Source organism: Crocodylus porosus, unplaced genomic scaffold (genome assembly GCF_001723895.1).
Source record: "Crocodylus porosus isolate Cpor-Errol unplaced genomic scaffold, CroPor_comp1, whole genome shotgun sequence".
Classification (NCBI taxonomy): Eukaryota; Metazoa; Chordata; order Crocodylia; family Crocodylidae; genus Crocodylus; species Crocodylus porosus.
Genome location: NW_017728918.1, coordinates 15076061 through 15091069, shown reverse-complemented (window position 1 = coordinate 15091069; position 15009 = coordinate 15076061). Strand labels below are relative to the sequence as shown.

Here is a 15009-nt window from a genome sequence, read left to right as displayed (position 1 = left end):
GGGTTTGTGGGTGGGTATGGGCCATGCACCATCAGGCTGGGCTGGCTGGCTCCATGCCTCTACATGTGGCTTCCAGCACTCCAGCAGGAAGTTGCAGGTCAAAGCATGGAGCCTGCCTGGCCTAATGCCACGCGATTCTATACCTCCTTGTGCAGCTTTCCACCGGAGTGCTGGAAGCTCCATGTAGTGAGCCGGCTGGGCCCAGCCAGGCTTGAAAATGCACGGAGCAGAAACACTGCATCATTGGGCCGGGCGGGAATCCACATGTGGAGGCATAGAGTTACATGCCATCAGGCTGGGCGGGCTCCTGCTTGTCTCCACATGCAGTTTCCCACTGGAGTGCTGGAAGCCCCATATGGAGGCATGGAGCCCCCCTGGCCCAATGCTGAATGGCTCTTGGTCCATGTGCCATTAGGCTGGGCAAACCGGCTCCTTGCTTTCACATGGGGCTTCCAGTAATCCAGCAGGAAGCTGCACGTGGAGGCATGGAGCCCACCTGGCCCAATGGCGCACAACTCTGGCCTGCAGTTTCATGAGCCCCACGTACTGACACAGATCCAGCCTGGTCTGGTATGAAGGTTCACATGAGTGGGCCTGGCTGACTGTGCCAGCACGTGTAGGCCCTGGGACTCGGCTAGAAGTGCGTGCCACTGGGGGCTCTGCCTCCCTACCACAGCCATGAGTGCACCAAGGGCCTGCTGCTGCTGAGCCACCCATGGCAGGAGTTATGCACCATGGGGAGGATGTATGGCTGGGGGTCCTACACCCATCTACAAACCCCACTCCAATATCCCCACACCCTTTCACAACCTCCCACAACCTCTCCAACCCCCCACATACTCCAATACCCACACCCCCAGCAAACCCCAGACACACCCTCACATCCCTTTACAATGCCCATACAAGCCCCATTTCCCTAAACCTGTGCACAAACCCTCCACACCTTCCAACCCTTATATGCTTCTCTTTTAAGATTAAGGATGTCCATGATTTGTCTGTTTAGCCAAGGGGGTTCCCCAGCTCTTTTACTACCTTTCCTGCAGGCCAGAATGGACTTCTCTTGAGCTTTTAGGATTTCATCCTTAAGGAGCAACCACTCATCTTGGACTACCTTCCCTGTCAGAACATGATCTTTCAGGACCTTGCCATTAAACTTGGAGCTTGTGGAAGTCAGCTTTCCTGAAGTTGAGGATTTCTGTATTGCTGATTGATTTGCCAGCTTTGCAATGGATAAGGAAAGTGACCAATTCATGATCACTGTTACCAAGCTTCCCTTCAATCCCCAGGTCACTCACTAGATCATCATAGAGTAGTGCGTCCAGTTTTGGGTTCCACAATTCAAACAGGATGTGGAGAAGCTTGAGAGAGTCCGGAGAAGAGCCATGCACATGATCAGAGGTCAGGAAAACAGATCTTATAATGGGAGGCTGAGAGCTATGGGACTCTTCAGCCTGGAAAAGCGCTGGCTCGGGTGATCTGGTGGCCACCTATAAATTTATAAGGGGTGCTCACCAGGATCTGGGGAAACATTTGTTTACCAGAGCCCCACAAGGGATGACAAGGTCGAATGGTTATAAACTCCTGGAAGACCATTTCCGGCTGGACATAAGGAAGAACTTCTAGAATAGCCTGCCATTGGAGGTGGTTCAAGCACCTCCATTTGAATGCCTTCAAGAGAAATTTGGATGTTTATCTTGCTGGGATCCTACGACCCCAGCTGGCTTCCTGCCCCTGGGGCAGGGGACTGGACTTAATGATCTTCTGAAGTCCCTTCCAGGCCTAATGTCTATGAAATCTATGAAATCCCCTGTGGCCAGAACCAGATCGAGCAGTGCCTCGCCTCCCCTCTTGAGCAATGGTCTCAAGTTCCAGAAAGGGAAGTTTAGGTTAGATATTAGGAAAAACATTCTCATGAAGAGGGTAGTACAACACTGGAACAGGTTACCTAGAGAGGTGGTAGAATCTCCATCCTCGAAGGTTTTTTAAGACTTACTTAGACAACGGCTTGGATGGGATGATCTAGTTGGAGATTTTCCTGCTTTGAGCAGGGGCTTGGACTAGATGACCTCCTGAGGTCCCTTCCAACCCTAATTTTCTATGATTCTTTCTCTGCTATCCATTTCTGATTATTCATGCTTGAGTTATACTGACATCTACTGGTCTGTATATATGCAAACCTTGTTTAATAATGTGGTTTATATTTTTAGTGTACTTGAAAAGCTGACATCTCTTCTCATGTTGGAAAAAGTGCCCTTTTATGTTATGGGAGAAGAATAAAGGTGGAGTGTGTATGTGTGGGGGGGGGAGGGGGCTTATGCCTATACAAGAGATGATATTTTGAAAAACAGTGGAAAATCAAAATGAAACTACTAGGCCAAGCTACTTGAATTAAACAAAGCTTGTGCATTAAGAAATGTGTTAAGTCTAAAAATGAAACAAGAACAAATGAGGATAGATTTGGAGTTATTCTGGGAGAACACTAAAAAGAAAAAAACACGTATGATTTGTAGTTCCCTGGTATAATTGAGAGTTGTTTGCAAAATTTCTTATTCAGATATGTCCTCCGTGTCAGATTTTCAGAAGGAACAAAGTGACCTAACAGAAAAAAAGTCCTGTTGACTTTCAGTGGGATCAATGTTTCTGAATAATTTAGGCACTTTGGAAAATCTTGATCAGATTTAATTCGTGCCAAAATAATATTTTTTCAGTCTAACCTACATTGATGTGACTGGTTTGCTATTAACCAGCTGCATGCACAGTTACTAGAAGAGGGAAAACAATTTGCAGAATTTGGCCCTAACTGATCTTATTAGTCGTATTCAGTTGACTTTACTAGGAGTTTGATCTGAGTAAAGAGTTTAGGCTTTGATCTCGTTATTTATGTTCATATTTCTCTTTATATATGTGTTCATCTTAAGGCCAAAGATCATCTAGTTTGACATCTCACATAATACGAACTATGGAATTTTACCCACCAACCCCTGTATTGAGCCCAATACTTGCTGTTCATTGCCTGAAGCGTTTGGAAGGTTATTTAATGAAATGAAGACAGAAAAGGTCAAGTGCATCAATTCACCAACTTACTACAAGATTTACTATAAAATATTGTAGGCAGGTGTTATGATAGTCTATTAGTTTAGCTGGAATCGCTTCTGATTTACACCTAGGTGAGATTAGAATTCAGCGCAATGTCTGTATGGCACTTGTCCGTAATTTATACAAAATGTTGTCTTCCTTATGGTATTCTTTTCAAGTTCTACCTGCTCTCCTCTCCATGGTATTTGAGAGCTACCATTAAATTGCTATAATTAAAACATGTCATTACCTTTTGTTATAGTGTTGTTCCATCATTATTGATAAAGTTGTCAGTATTTAGAAAGTCTGAGGTGACCAGGTAAGACTGACCATTTGTTAAGGAAAATAGGATACAAGATGGAGTTGTCAAATATTAATTAAATTCTTTATTTATGGATTATAATATTGGCTCCTTTGACTCAATTGGAGTTTCACCACTGACGTTGCTGAGCCAAAATTTAACTCACAGATTCTGAGGAACAAAAGGAACCATTATCATCCTTTAGTATGACTGACTTACTAAGATGAGACAAAACACATCAGTGATTCCTGAAGTTTTCCTATAACTAGGTAGAAAGATGCTATTATTGGTTTTAAAACTGATGAAGAATTTGATACATCTCTTGCTAATACATTGTAATGGCTAATTATCCACTCAGTTGGAAATTTTCTCCTTCTTTGTAGTCTGAATTTTGCTGACTTAAAACTTACTGCCTTGAATCTTCTCATAGTTTTGTCCTGTAAATTAAAAAGCCCTTTGTTATGAAATACATTCTCCCTGTGTAGGCAATTAAATACTGAGCAAGTAATTTCTTAACCTTTCCTGCAATAAGCTAAATAGAATTTGTGCCTCTAGTATTTCACTGTAATTGTATGTTGAAATGGGTCACAGGCCTGTAATGACTGACACTAAGGATGTAAAACTCCCCTGGGCTGGATCTGGATACTGTAGTAGTGGTGGAGTGAGAAGTGGTATAGTGGATTAACACAACCATTACTTATCCTCTCCTGCTACCAACATGCATCCCCAGTGGGGCTCTGTAGCTGGCAGGCTCTGCTGCAACCCCAAAATCCTGACCCTTCTAGGAGCCCTGTAGGCTGGGTGAAACAGCCTCACGGGTTGGACTTTTGACAGTTCTGACTAAGATAGTTTATGCATGGAGAATGATAAATAAGGCTGAACTGAATCAATATGAAGGCAGGGCAAGGTGACACCTTACAGACTAACTTGATGTCTCTGAATGAGTTAGTATAAAGCACTACCCTTCCCTGCCTTCCACTTACCTTCAGATTATTAGAGCTAGCTACCTCTGAATCAACTCCTGATTGCTTTATTAAAGACAACTTTAATAAAGAACTTTATTAAAGACAACTTTAATAAAGAAAAACCAATTTTTCTAACAGGTCCTCACTACTCAAGAAAACTAGATCTAAGATAGCTTTGCCTTTCATTGGTACCACGGCGATTTGATAGGAAAATCTATCAGCTAACATCCAAAAATGTCTGTGCCTTACCATTATTGATAACTAGTATTCATTATCCTAGTACAATTTTATATCTGAGAAATCAAGTCCCGCATGATTATACAATTTCCACTATTCCTAAATTCTTCTGAGGTCTCTCTCTCTGTTTTCTAGTAACCTATAACACAATCTCTTGAAAACTGTTTTTATTATTTCTATCTGCTATGATTTTTATGCTAGCCGACTCTAAGAGATCTACAATTTCTGATGTCAAGATTTACTTTCCGTCTTGACCTCAAATCCTATATTTTCTTTCCTTCTTGACCTCAAACCCTGTATTTTCCCTTCTTAGGCAGCTGTCTTAATCAGTAGGCTAAAATCTCTTCTGGGTAGGAGCACACTTAGCCCTTCCTGCTAAAGGGGAGGGAGGTTCCACTATGCAGAAAATAGTTAAAGGTTAACTTGGGGAGAGAGCACCAGGGTGAACATGAATAAAACCTAGTGATCAGGGTACGTACTTACCTGGCTGGAGAGAAACCTGGTTTCTAAGTGCTTCCAGAACTTTTTATTAGGCCTGTGCGAATAGGGAACTATTTGATTTGGAACCAGATTTGGCCAATTCAGATGTCAGTGATTTGATTCGGAGCTCTGAATCATTTTTCTGCTTCGATTCAGAGCTGATTTGGAGATTTGGCCATAGAGTATAATGGGGAATCAATGAAATATCTTTAACTTTATTCTTTTACATCTTATTTGGATGAATCTTGCAGGAGTGGTAGCCTCTGCTTAGACCATAAAGCCTGCCAAGTTTCAAGTAGATAGATGCACGGGTTGCTGGGAAACTGCACATCAAGCTGCTGACAAGCAAAACTCATGACATGGGTGGGTGACACTGTGTGTATGTGTTAAGGTGCACCCTCACTGGCGCTGAGGCCTCTACACAACATGGCAGTGTGCCCCAGTGAGGCCTCCTCTTCCCCTACAGTCTCAGTCCAGTCCACTGCTTTACATGACAACAGGCAAAATAACTTAGTGACTGACTGAGCACTAGCAGTAGCAATAGCAGCATCTCAGGTAGCCAAACCGTCAGAGAGCTTTCCTTTCCTCTCAAGTAGGAGCTGCTTCTTCTCTAGTGTGTCTGTTAAGGTGTGCTCTCACTGTGCGACTCTATGTGTGTCTCTGTGTGTGTGTGTGTGTACTTGTGTTCAGGTGTGCCCTCACTGTCACTGGGGCTCCGCACAGCATAGCAGTTTGCCCCAGTGAGGTCTCCTCCTCCTCTAACACCTCCAGCTGGTCCACCACTCTAAACAACGGCAGGTCAAAATAACTTAGCTGGCTCAACACCAGTAGCATCAGCAGCAGCATCAAAGGTACCCAGATGGAACTGTCACAGAGCCTGTCATTTTATAAAGGAATTGACAGCAAGAAGTAAAATTGTTGTATTGTGTTGGATATACGATGTTACTTATGGTGTGTGATGATGGCTTATCTTGTGTTTTTATGTCTATATGTTTATTATGAAAAAATAAGAATACTTAAAACAATATATCTTAGGAAGCTTTTGGGTTGAAAACCCCTTTGTCAGGCTGAGGAAGTACCTGCAGTTGGTCCTGGATGGAAGGAATAGTAAAGGAGCCAGAGGCCGGCCTGGCATGCAATGCAGGCAAGAAAGCCATTCAGTGAAAATGGAAATGGAGGTGTCAGGGGGTGAGGGATAGGCTGGGGTGGGGTGAAAAAGGGGATGTAGCAGTGCAGGTAAAAGTGCAGAGGTACCTAGGGAGTCAGATGTCCGGCAGTCGCAGTGTGTTGGACTTCCATATTGAGTCCATGAGTTTCTGTACCTACTACCTAGGAGGCTGATGAAGCGCAACTCATAGGCCCAGCTCTGAAAAGTGGTTTGTACATTCAAACAAGCACCTAACCTCATCACCAGAACTGAAGCCAACTTCCTACAGCTCAAAACAGAAAACCTGCCAACTATCTCCAGTACCCCCACAAACTGCACACCAGGAACTATCAAAGACACCAAAACCCAACTACATGTGGGGGCACATTCCTCACCAAAAAAACACTCTGCCTCCAGTCTCTCGGGCCTGATCCTGAGAGGGAACAAATTACAGTGCAAACCACTTTTCAGAGCTGGGCCTATGAACTGCACTTCATCAGCCTCCTAGGTAGTAGGTACAGAAACTCATGGACTCAATATACACAGTGGAGTTCTGGCACACTGCGACCGGCCGAACATCTGGCACCCCAGGCACCTCTGCACTTTCACCTGAGCTGCTACATTCCCTTTTTCCCCCTACCACCCACCCCAGCCTGTCCCTCCCCACCTTGATGCCTCCATTTCCATTTTCACTGACTAGTTTTCTTGCCTCATTGCAGGCCAGGCCAGCCTCTGGCTTCTTTACTATTCCTTCCGTCCAGGACCAGAGGCACAACAACTGCAGGTACTTTCTCAGCCTGACAAAGGGTTTTTCAACACAAAAGCTGGCATCCTGGGCAGCTAATCTGAGCTCACTGGGAGCCTCACAACTGCAGTGCCACCAGCAAGCATCAGGCCTTTCAAAGATGTGACAGGTCTGGGTGTTCCCCAGCCAGGACTGTGTGTGTGCGTGCATTAGCTGGAGGCTATGGCACCTCCTACCCGTCTTTCACCAGAGGATCATTGGTCCCGGCATTTATGAGGCTGCTGTGCCGCAGCCAGTCCCACCTGGCCTCCCTACCCTGGCAGGGTGAAGTTTTAGTGGTCATGCCCAGAACCTGGGGCCTCCTCCTTCCCCAGAGCCCCACTCCCATACCTCCAAGTTCATTCTGGCAAGGGAATGAGCTCAGCAGGGACATGCTCTTCCACTGCTGGCTGGTGATGCAGTTAGTGCCCCCTCCAGCTGAGAGCAGGACATTACTTGACTTTTAAAAAATTCAAAAAAGAAATCAGGTACAGGGATGTCAGGGGCAGACACTGCTCCCATCTCCTTGCTTCCATTGGCAGCAGAAGCATCGTGGCTGCTTGGGAAGAGAATGCATCTATGTTTGTGGGGGGTGGACTTGTAGATCTAGCTCTCCGCCTACCCTCCCCCCCACCACCAGAAGACCTGGCACCTGCCTTTCCAGCACACTTCATATTAATTTTTCCTGTGCTTGTTTACTTACTTATTTACTATGAATTATGAATGTGAAGTGTGACTCTGTTGTGTATTTTATTCCATCTGTGATATTCCCTCTGTCTTGTGTGCGTGCATTGGACTCTTCTTTGATTATTAATAACTATATATGGTGTCTTCTTCTGTGAGGTTCTATTAATGTGAATGTGTGACTACTACTGTACTTCTTGTTCTTCTTCTGTGTCATAATGTGTACCTAAAATGATCTGTCTCCTTCTTCTAAGGCCCTGAGTTCTGTGTTATTCTCAATCTGAATCTGACTTCAGTGTTGTCTTCAGTTTCTACGTAAACTAACTATAATAATATTAATAACTACTATATATAATCTGACTCTCTTCTTCACCTATGAAGATCTGATTTTTCTTCTTTTATGCATGTATAAGTGTATGCGTGTGTGATTTTTGTGCCTTCCTGAATAGTGATGGATCACACTGGCAGGGGAAACATTGAGCTTTCTTTTTTTCAAAGTTTGCACACAAAAAAAGACAGCAAATATAAATTGAAAGAAATGAATTGGATAGTATTAAGTAAAGAGATTCTAAGCTAAGCTAAATCATATCCAATCCTTTCTGGGAACAAAAAGGAGCAGGCAAGTTGCAACTCACTGACTACGAAGCAAACCAGGCAGCACAGCACCTTTCTGACGCTGTTGCTCAGACAGAACCAGCTCACAAAGGCACAGCAGGCCTACACACAAAGGCTTTTATGCTGTGTCGATGTCCCTCCCCCCAGACACTGTAATTGGAAAGGCAGTCAGAGAGAAATCATGCTCACTGGCCACCTAGACATGTCAGTCTTTCCCCCCCTGCTCTTCTCCCCCCCACTCCCCCCCCTTCTAAGTTCTGTTTCCCCAAACAGACAGCCCTCCGAATCTCTGAATCTTTTCCAAATTGATTTGGAAGCTCAAATTGATTCAGAAACCCAAAAGCAGCTAGCAATTCAATTCAGATTTGCAGATTTGGCCTCCGAATCATCTGAATTTTTTCCGAATCCAAATCGCAGTCCGAAGCTTCACATAGCCCTACTATTTATGTATTTTAAAAGCACTTGTTGGATAAAAGTAAAACAATTTCCTTTAGACCCAAACTTGGGTCTCTCCTCTCCAGTAAAATCCAGTAGAATAAACTGACCAGTAGGCTATATAATCTTGTTCTTGTTCTGCAATAACTGAGCCAGTTGTCTCTGTCTAAAGGGAAGATATGGGGATATAAATCCACAAGGGAGTTCAAGATTATGAATCCTGGCCTTAGGTGCCAGACTCAAAAGGCAGAAGTGATAATTTTCTCCTGATCTGGCCACAGAAAGCAGTTTATAGCTGTGACCAAACACAAGTGCATGGCTGCAAATAGCTCCAGTTCACCCACCCTACCCTTCAGCATCAGGTGGGGAGCCCCAGTAATGGACTTCTCTGCTGCTTTTCCCCACGCCCACTCTAAAAACTGGCAGAGCTGGCAGCTGCACTTCTGTCTGCACATTAAATTCAGCAAAAAGGTGGACTTTCAGACACATACATCTCTGTCACATTTCCTATTATTGGTTCAGGTTTCTCCCTTCACAGAATACTAGCTGTAGTGAATTCCATTCCAGGTGCCTTACTTTCCCTGGGTGGTGGATAGGGACATTAGGCTCTGTAACTCAGGGCTGCACTTTCCATTCTTGGAGTCAGCTGCCTAAAAGTTAGGCATAGTAATTCAGATTGTTGTAATGTTTACGTCTCTTTGAGTGCATCTACATGCCACCCTATGGCAACATAGCAATGCCTTACATCACCGTATGGTGTGCTGTGGTGATGTAGTGATCACATTGGTCTACATGTAATCAGCAGCTACATCACCATAGTGGCACAGGCCTCCATTTTAGCACACGGCTATGGCGATGTAATGGCAAAATCTAACCATGCCTTGCACAAACGGCACAGTATGGGCAGTTACTGTTACTGCACTGTGCTTTAGGGCTTCCAAAAGGTAGTACTAAAGCACGGCACTGTAGCAGCATTGATGTACGGCGACGTATAGACGTGCCCTTTGTGTAATTTTTTTACCAGAATACAGTCCCCGGTAATCCCAATAGAGTCTCCAAGTATGTGGTCCCTAGATACTACAATACAGTAACAGAGACAGAGCACCTTGAGAGATGGTTTCTGAGAGGTTTGTTTCTGTTATTTTTCAGAAGTTTTTAAAGAAAGTTTTCCTAATGCAATGTGTGTTGCAGGAATACAGAGAGTTTCTTCAGACTACCTTTATCTTCTGAGGACTGTAGAGAAGTTAATCAATTCTAGAAGGAATATCAGTCTCACCAAAGGTTTTGGGTTTGCCAACCTCAACAAAAGCAGGAGGTAGGAGCACAGCAAATGTCATGCTTTCTCCATGTTTAGTAAAAGTCACTGCTTATTCAAAACTTTTTTAATAGGCACACTTCCTTACTGTAAAAAAAGTATGATTGTCCTGCATCAGACAGTCAGGTTGTGTCTGTACTGCAGTCAAAAGGGTGACTATTTCAGGTATAGACATACCCAAAGTACTTTTAAGCTTCTTGGCTCAGGTATTAAGAGCTGTTTAGCCAAACTAGTTAGCATAGGTTGAAAAACCCACCTGAGAAACAGGGTAAATGAGCCTTGGCTGCAGAATATGCTGCTGTGGCTAGATCACTAGCAGCACCTGAGCTAGGTAGTGTAATGCTCGCTGGGGCTACTTCTACAGTGTACTTCTGTGGCTGTAGTGTAGATAAACACTCAATGGTCTCAACTACATTTCTCCAGAGGGGAGTGTCCCTTTCTATGAAAGAAGCCCACAGCAATATAACACTTACTCATAGCATGATTTAGTGATAGCAAGTAACACACTGAAGGAATCTTTTTGCATATAGCTACCGCATCCCTTCTGAACGTCCCTAGGGTTGACCTTTTTATAAGAACAGTTTTCACACAAATCTTTTCCAGGGATGGGTGTGAGGGTATGAGATAGGAATGTAAATCTGACTGAAGCAAGGAGCTGTAGCCCTAGAGGGTCTATTTTGTAAGTGGCTGCTGCTTTCTGCTTCACCTTCTCTTCTGGCTGGCAAGTATTTTTAGCTCCTATGATGTTTCTCCCTTGCTTCCCCTTCTTATGCTTCAGGAGAGTCTCATTTTCAAAGTCTCCACAAGGAGATGTTGGGGTCTGAGGAAGTCAAGGCTGACCTTGCCTGTCTCCTCTGTGCTAATACCTTTTGTTCCTGGGTAGGTCACTGATGTAGGCACTCTTGCTTTAATGTTGTACCTGTTCTGTGGATATAAACAGATGATTTTTCTCTCCAGAGCTGTTACTTAGGAACCTTCCACTAGAATTAGGGTTTTTTTTTTTAAAGAATAACCTGTTAAAATAATGTAAGTTTATTAATGATTGCAAAGAGCGTTTTTTTTTTAAAGAAAATTGACTATTTATTGCATTTCAAACAAGTTTTACTGCATGAAGTATAATATAATTATATATAACTAGAACTAATGGGAGGAAATTAAAAATAATTTAAACTTCCTGGAAATGAGATCTATTAAATTGTAGAATGAATTCCCAGGGGAAGCGGTAGAAGCCTCATTATATGGCTTATTTAAAACTAGATTAGATGAATTACTTGAAGGGAACAATCCTAAAATAATCCTTAGGGGGATAGAGTGGATGACCTCAAAGGTATTTTTTGCTTCTGGTTTATTTCATTATATGATAGTGGTGAAGTTGAGAAAATCTCAACAGTTCTTAAATGGGAGTTTGCCTTTGTACCTGTTCCATTCCATGTCCATTGTTTTTGTGCTTCTTAATATATATATGTATATATATATACATACATATATATATATATACACATACATATATATATATGTATATGTGTGTGAGTGTGTGTGTATGTGTATATATATATATATATATATATGGGTGGGAAAAATAAAACATTTATGAAGTCTTCATATTAATGCAGATCATATTGGAGGGAATTTAAAGATAATATGTATTTACACAATTAGAATAATTAAATTAGAAACTTTGGCTGTATCTTGAGTTCCCTGTTCAGTCTTTACTCAGTCCCAAGTATTTTTTTCAGAATTTTTTCCCCCAATATATTTATAGTTACCTAAACCAATTTAGGTCAAATTCTTCAAATGGTTTTGGCTTAAAAATGGGAGAGCCCACTTTGAAGTTGTTTTGTACGGTGTTGATATTTCTTTTTCACCCAAAAGAAGTCAGAGGTGTAGGTTGTAGCCATGTTGGTCTAAGGCAGGGGTTCCCAACCTGGGGTCATGACCCAAATTAGGGTCATAGGGGGCCTTCAGGAAGGTCATGAAGTATTCAAGAAGAACACTTCCGAGTTTGCTGCTGGCACTTCCGTGCATGGTGCTTCTGGGTTTGCTGCCAAGCTTGGCGCGGGCACATGGGGACCTCCCCTCCAAAAAGATTGGAAACCACTGGTCTAACAACATAGGCAGACAAGGTTCTCTGGGTGAATCTGCTATCTTTTATTAGATCAATTTAAATAGTTGGAAATTTTTTTCTTAGCAAGCATTTGAGTTTAAAAACATTCGGGTCAGGCTGAGGAAGCATCTGCAGTTGGTGTATGCTCTTCCTGGATGGATGGAATTCCTGGATCTTCCCAGAACCACCCATCCTAGCCTTCAAACAAAAACTGAACCTTGCCAACCTCATCACCAGAAGCAAACTTCCTATGGCCCAGAACACATTGAATGGATTTAAACCATGCCATGACAAGAAATGCAAGTTCTGCCAGCATATCTCCACCGCCCCCATAAATACTACACCCCCCCCCATCAGCATTCCTGGATCGTATGGCTGCACCTCCAGAAATGTTATATATCTGATCCAATGCACCAAATGCCCTGATAGAGAATATGTAGGAGAGACCAAACAACAACTACGCACCAGAATGAATTCACACCAGAAATTTATTAAAGACAGGAATACCCAATGACCTGTGGGGGCACATTTCTCACAAGAAAACCCCTCTCTCTCCAATCTCTCGGTTCTAATCCTCAAAGAGAACTTACAAAACGCTTCCCAGAGAGGAGCCTACAACCTTCACTTCATCAACCTCCTGGAAAAAAAAAATCATGGACGAAATATAGACATTGGATTTATGACACATTATAACCTACTTGACATCTGACTCCCCAGGTACCTTTCCACTATTTACCTGCTACATTCAACCCCCTTCTCCCCACCCCACCCCAGCCTGTCTCTCACCCACTGACTCCTCACTTTACATCTTCACTTTCTTGCATGCAGACCAGTCTCTGGTTTCTTTACTATTCATGCCATCCAGACCAACTGCAGATGCTTCTTCAGCCTTTTGAAGGGTTTTTAAACCTGAAAGCTTGCTAAGAAAAATGTTCCAACTATTTAGGTTGGCATCATAATAGATATGAGATTCACCCAAAGAACCTTTTCTGCCAATAGAAGTCAGAGGCATTCATCCACTTGGTTGAGTGTCTCCACCATGAGATCAGAGCATTATTCTTACTAGACTTTCTCACACAAGACCTCCTCCCCCTGCACACCCTAAATAAGATACACCTCTCTTTGAAAGACAGAATGAAGGGAATTTTTTTTTTCCAGTCATGGCCAACTCTGACACAGTATAAATTCTCCTGGTAACATAGCGTGGCAGGAGGTATGCCATAAGAAAAGGCAGTCTGGGTGAGGCAGGAACTTCCTTGCATGACGGGACAGCGTCCAGGCAAGTCCCTAGATCCATGCAGCCAGCAAGAATATTAACTCTTTACTGGTACTAGTTCTTTACACAAGTTCCCGTAAATAATGAAGTGTTGTTTCCATACCATTAGCTTTATCAAGATACTGCAGGCTTCATGCAGAAGCTCACTTGCTTTAAGCCAGCTCAGTTACTGCTTCAAACATAAACCTTTAGGCTCAATCAATAGGTACCGCATCTGTGAGAGGGTTATCATGGGATTCTGCCCCTTCTGGTTGTTGGGGCCAAAGGCCAGCAGCAACCATTCAGGAAACCATTAAACCACCATGCATTCATACTTTTATTCATCCTCGCTTCTATTCCAGTGAAGAAAAATTTGCTCCCTTGCTTAAGCTATGAACCCCAACTCTGGAGGGCTGATTTTGGGAAAAACAGGGCATGTCATATGAGATTAAATATAATATTTATTTCCTCTCTGGCTCAATGACTGCTTATGCACTTGAGACAAAATGGAACAACTCCAGCAGGAGGGATTGAGATAAGCTTATAAATAGTGTTTCAAACACTCACCTGAGAGGTAGGAAATCTGATTTACGTCCATGTCTTTATCTCTTTAAGTTTAGAGAACATATATCCATTGTCCGAGGGACCAGTTCAAGCAGGGATCATAGCCCTTCTCAAGCTCTTGATTGTGACCAGGGCCTTTCTAAATCAAAATAAACTCCCTTTATTTTCCCTTTCTCCTTGGAGAGTGGAGTTTTTCCAGCAGTCTGAAATGGACAGTAAACTATATCCTGATAGTAACAGTTCAAATCCAAATTATGCACATAGATTGCACAATGAAGAAAGTAATTTCAGGGAGGGGAAGGCAGAGTTCTGCTTTCTAGTCACTGCTGCTGGGTTTATTTCTGTTTTTTAATGAATGACCATGTAATGGGAAATTAATAAACAATGCTGGGAACAGGACTACAACCCAGAATTTCCTGTCACAGAGTAGCGCCATAAACCCTGGGCTTATAGTAACTAGAGGCTTCAACCAAGACTGGAGCCCATTTTGTTAGTTAATTGAGCTTCCAACAGAAGCTTCCAAACTTTTCTTCATTTGGAATCTCAAATTTATTTTCTGTTCCACCTTGTTCTTTCATTTTCTTCTTAGATTATGATTCTGGTGGTTCTTTTTGGCTCAGAGATCTACAATGCACTCTTTCCATTATGTCTTTTTCAATTGTGTCTTTAAATTAATTACAGGTCATTCAAATTGATTGTGCGTTATTCCAGGGGTGGAGTCTGTCTGGTTGTGCTCTCTCCTTACCCACTGGTGGAAGAACAGCAGTGCAACTTGGAAGAGCTACATGTGTAAATGGCTGAGCTGTTCCTATTTGGATCTGGGTCAAAACTGGAACAATCAGAACTGCCTCACATGATACATTTGTTTACAGCCCTAGAGACAAAATTTGAAATGCCACTCTGAATGTCTGTATAGCCACATTAGACTTATGGTTTTATTGCTTCCACAGTTTACATTTTTATCTCCTATTTACTTGACTTTATTAAACATTGTAGTGTTTAGTAAAAGCTGTTTTGATTTGATTAAACAAGAGAGTTATTGAAAAGG

General features: G+C 42.7%; 1 long non-coding RNA gene across 1 annotated transcript in view; it reads right to left on the bottom strand.

Annotated features, from left to right (window-relative positions):
- LOC109312183 overlaps positions 1-7981 on the bottom strand; it is an 8408-nt gene extending 427 nt beyond the window's left edge. The window contains exons 1-2 of the long non-coding RNA XR_002101718.1: positions 7965-7981; positions 5273-5278 (exon numbers count right to left, since the gene is read on the bottom strand). This is a non-coding gene — a long non-coding RNA (uncharacterized LOC109312183). The remainder of the gene's footprint in view (positions 1-5272; positions 5279-7964) is intronic.
- Positions 7982-15009: the final 7028 nt, after the last annotated feature.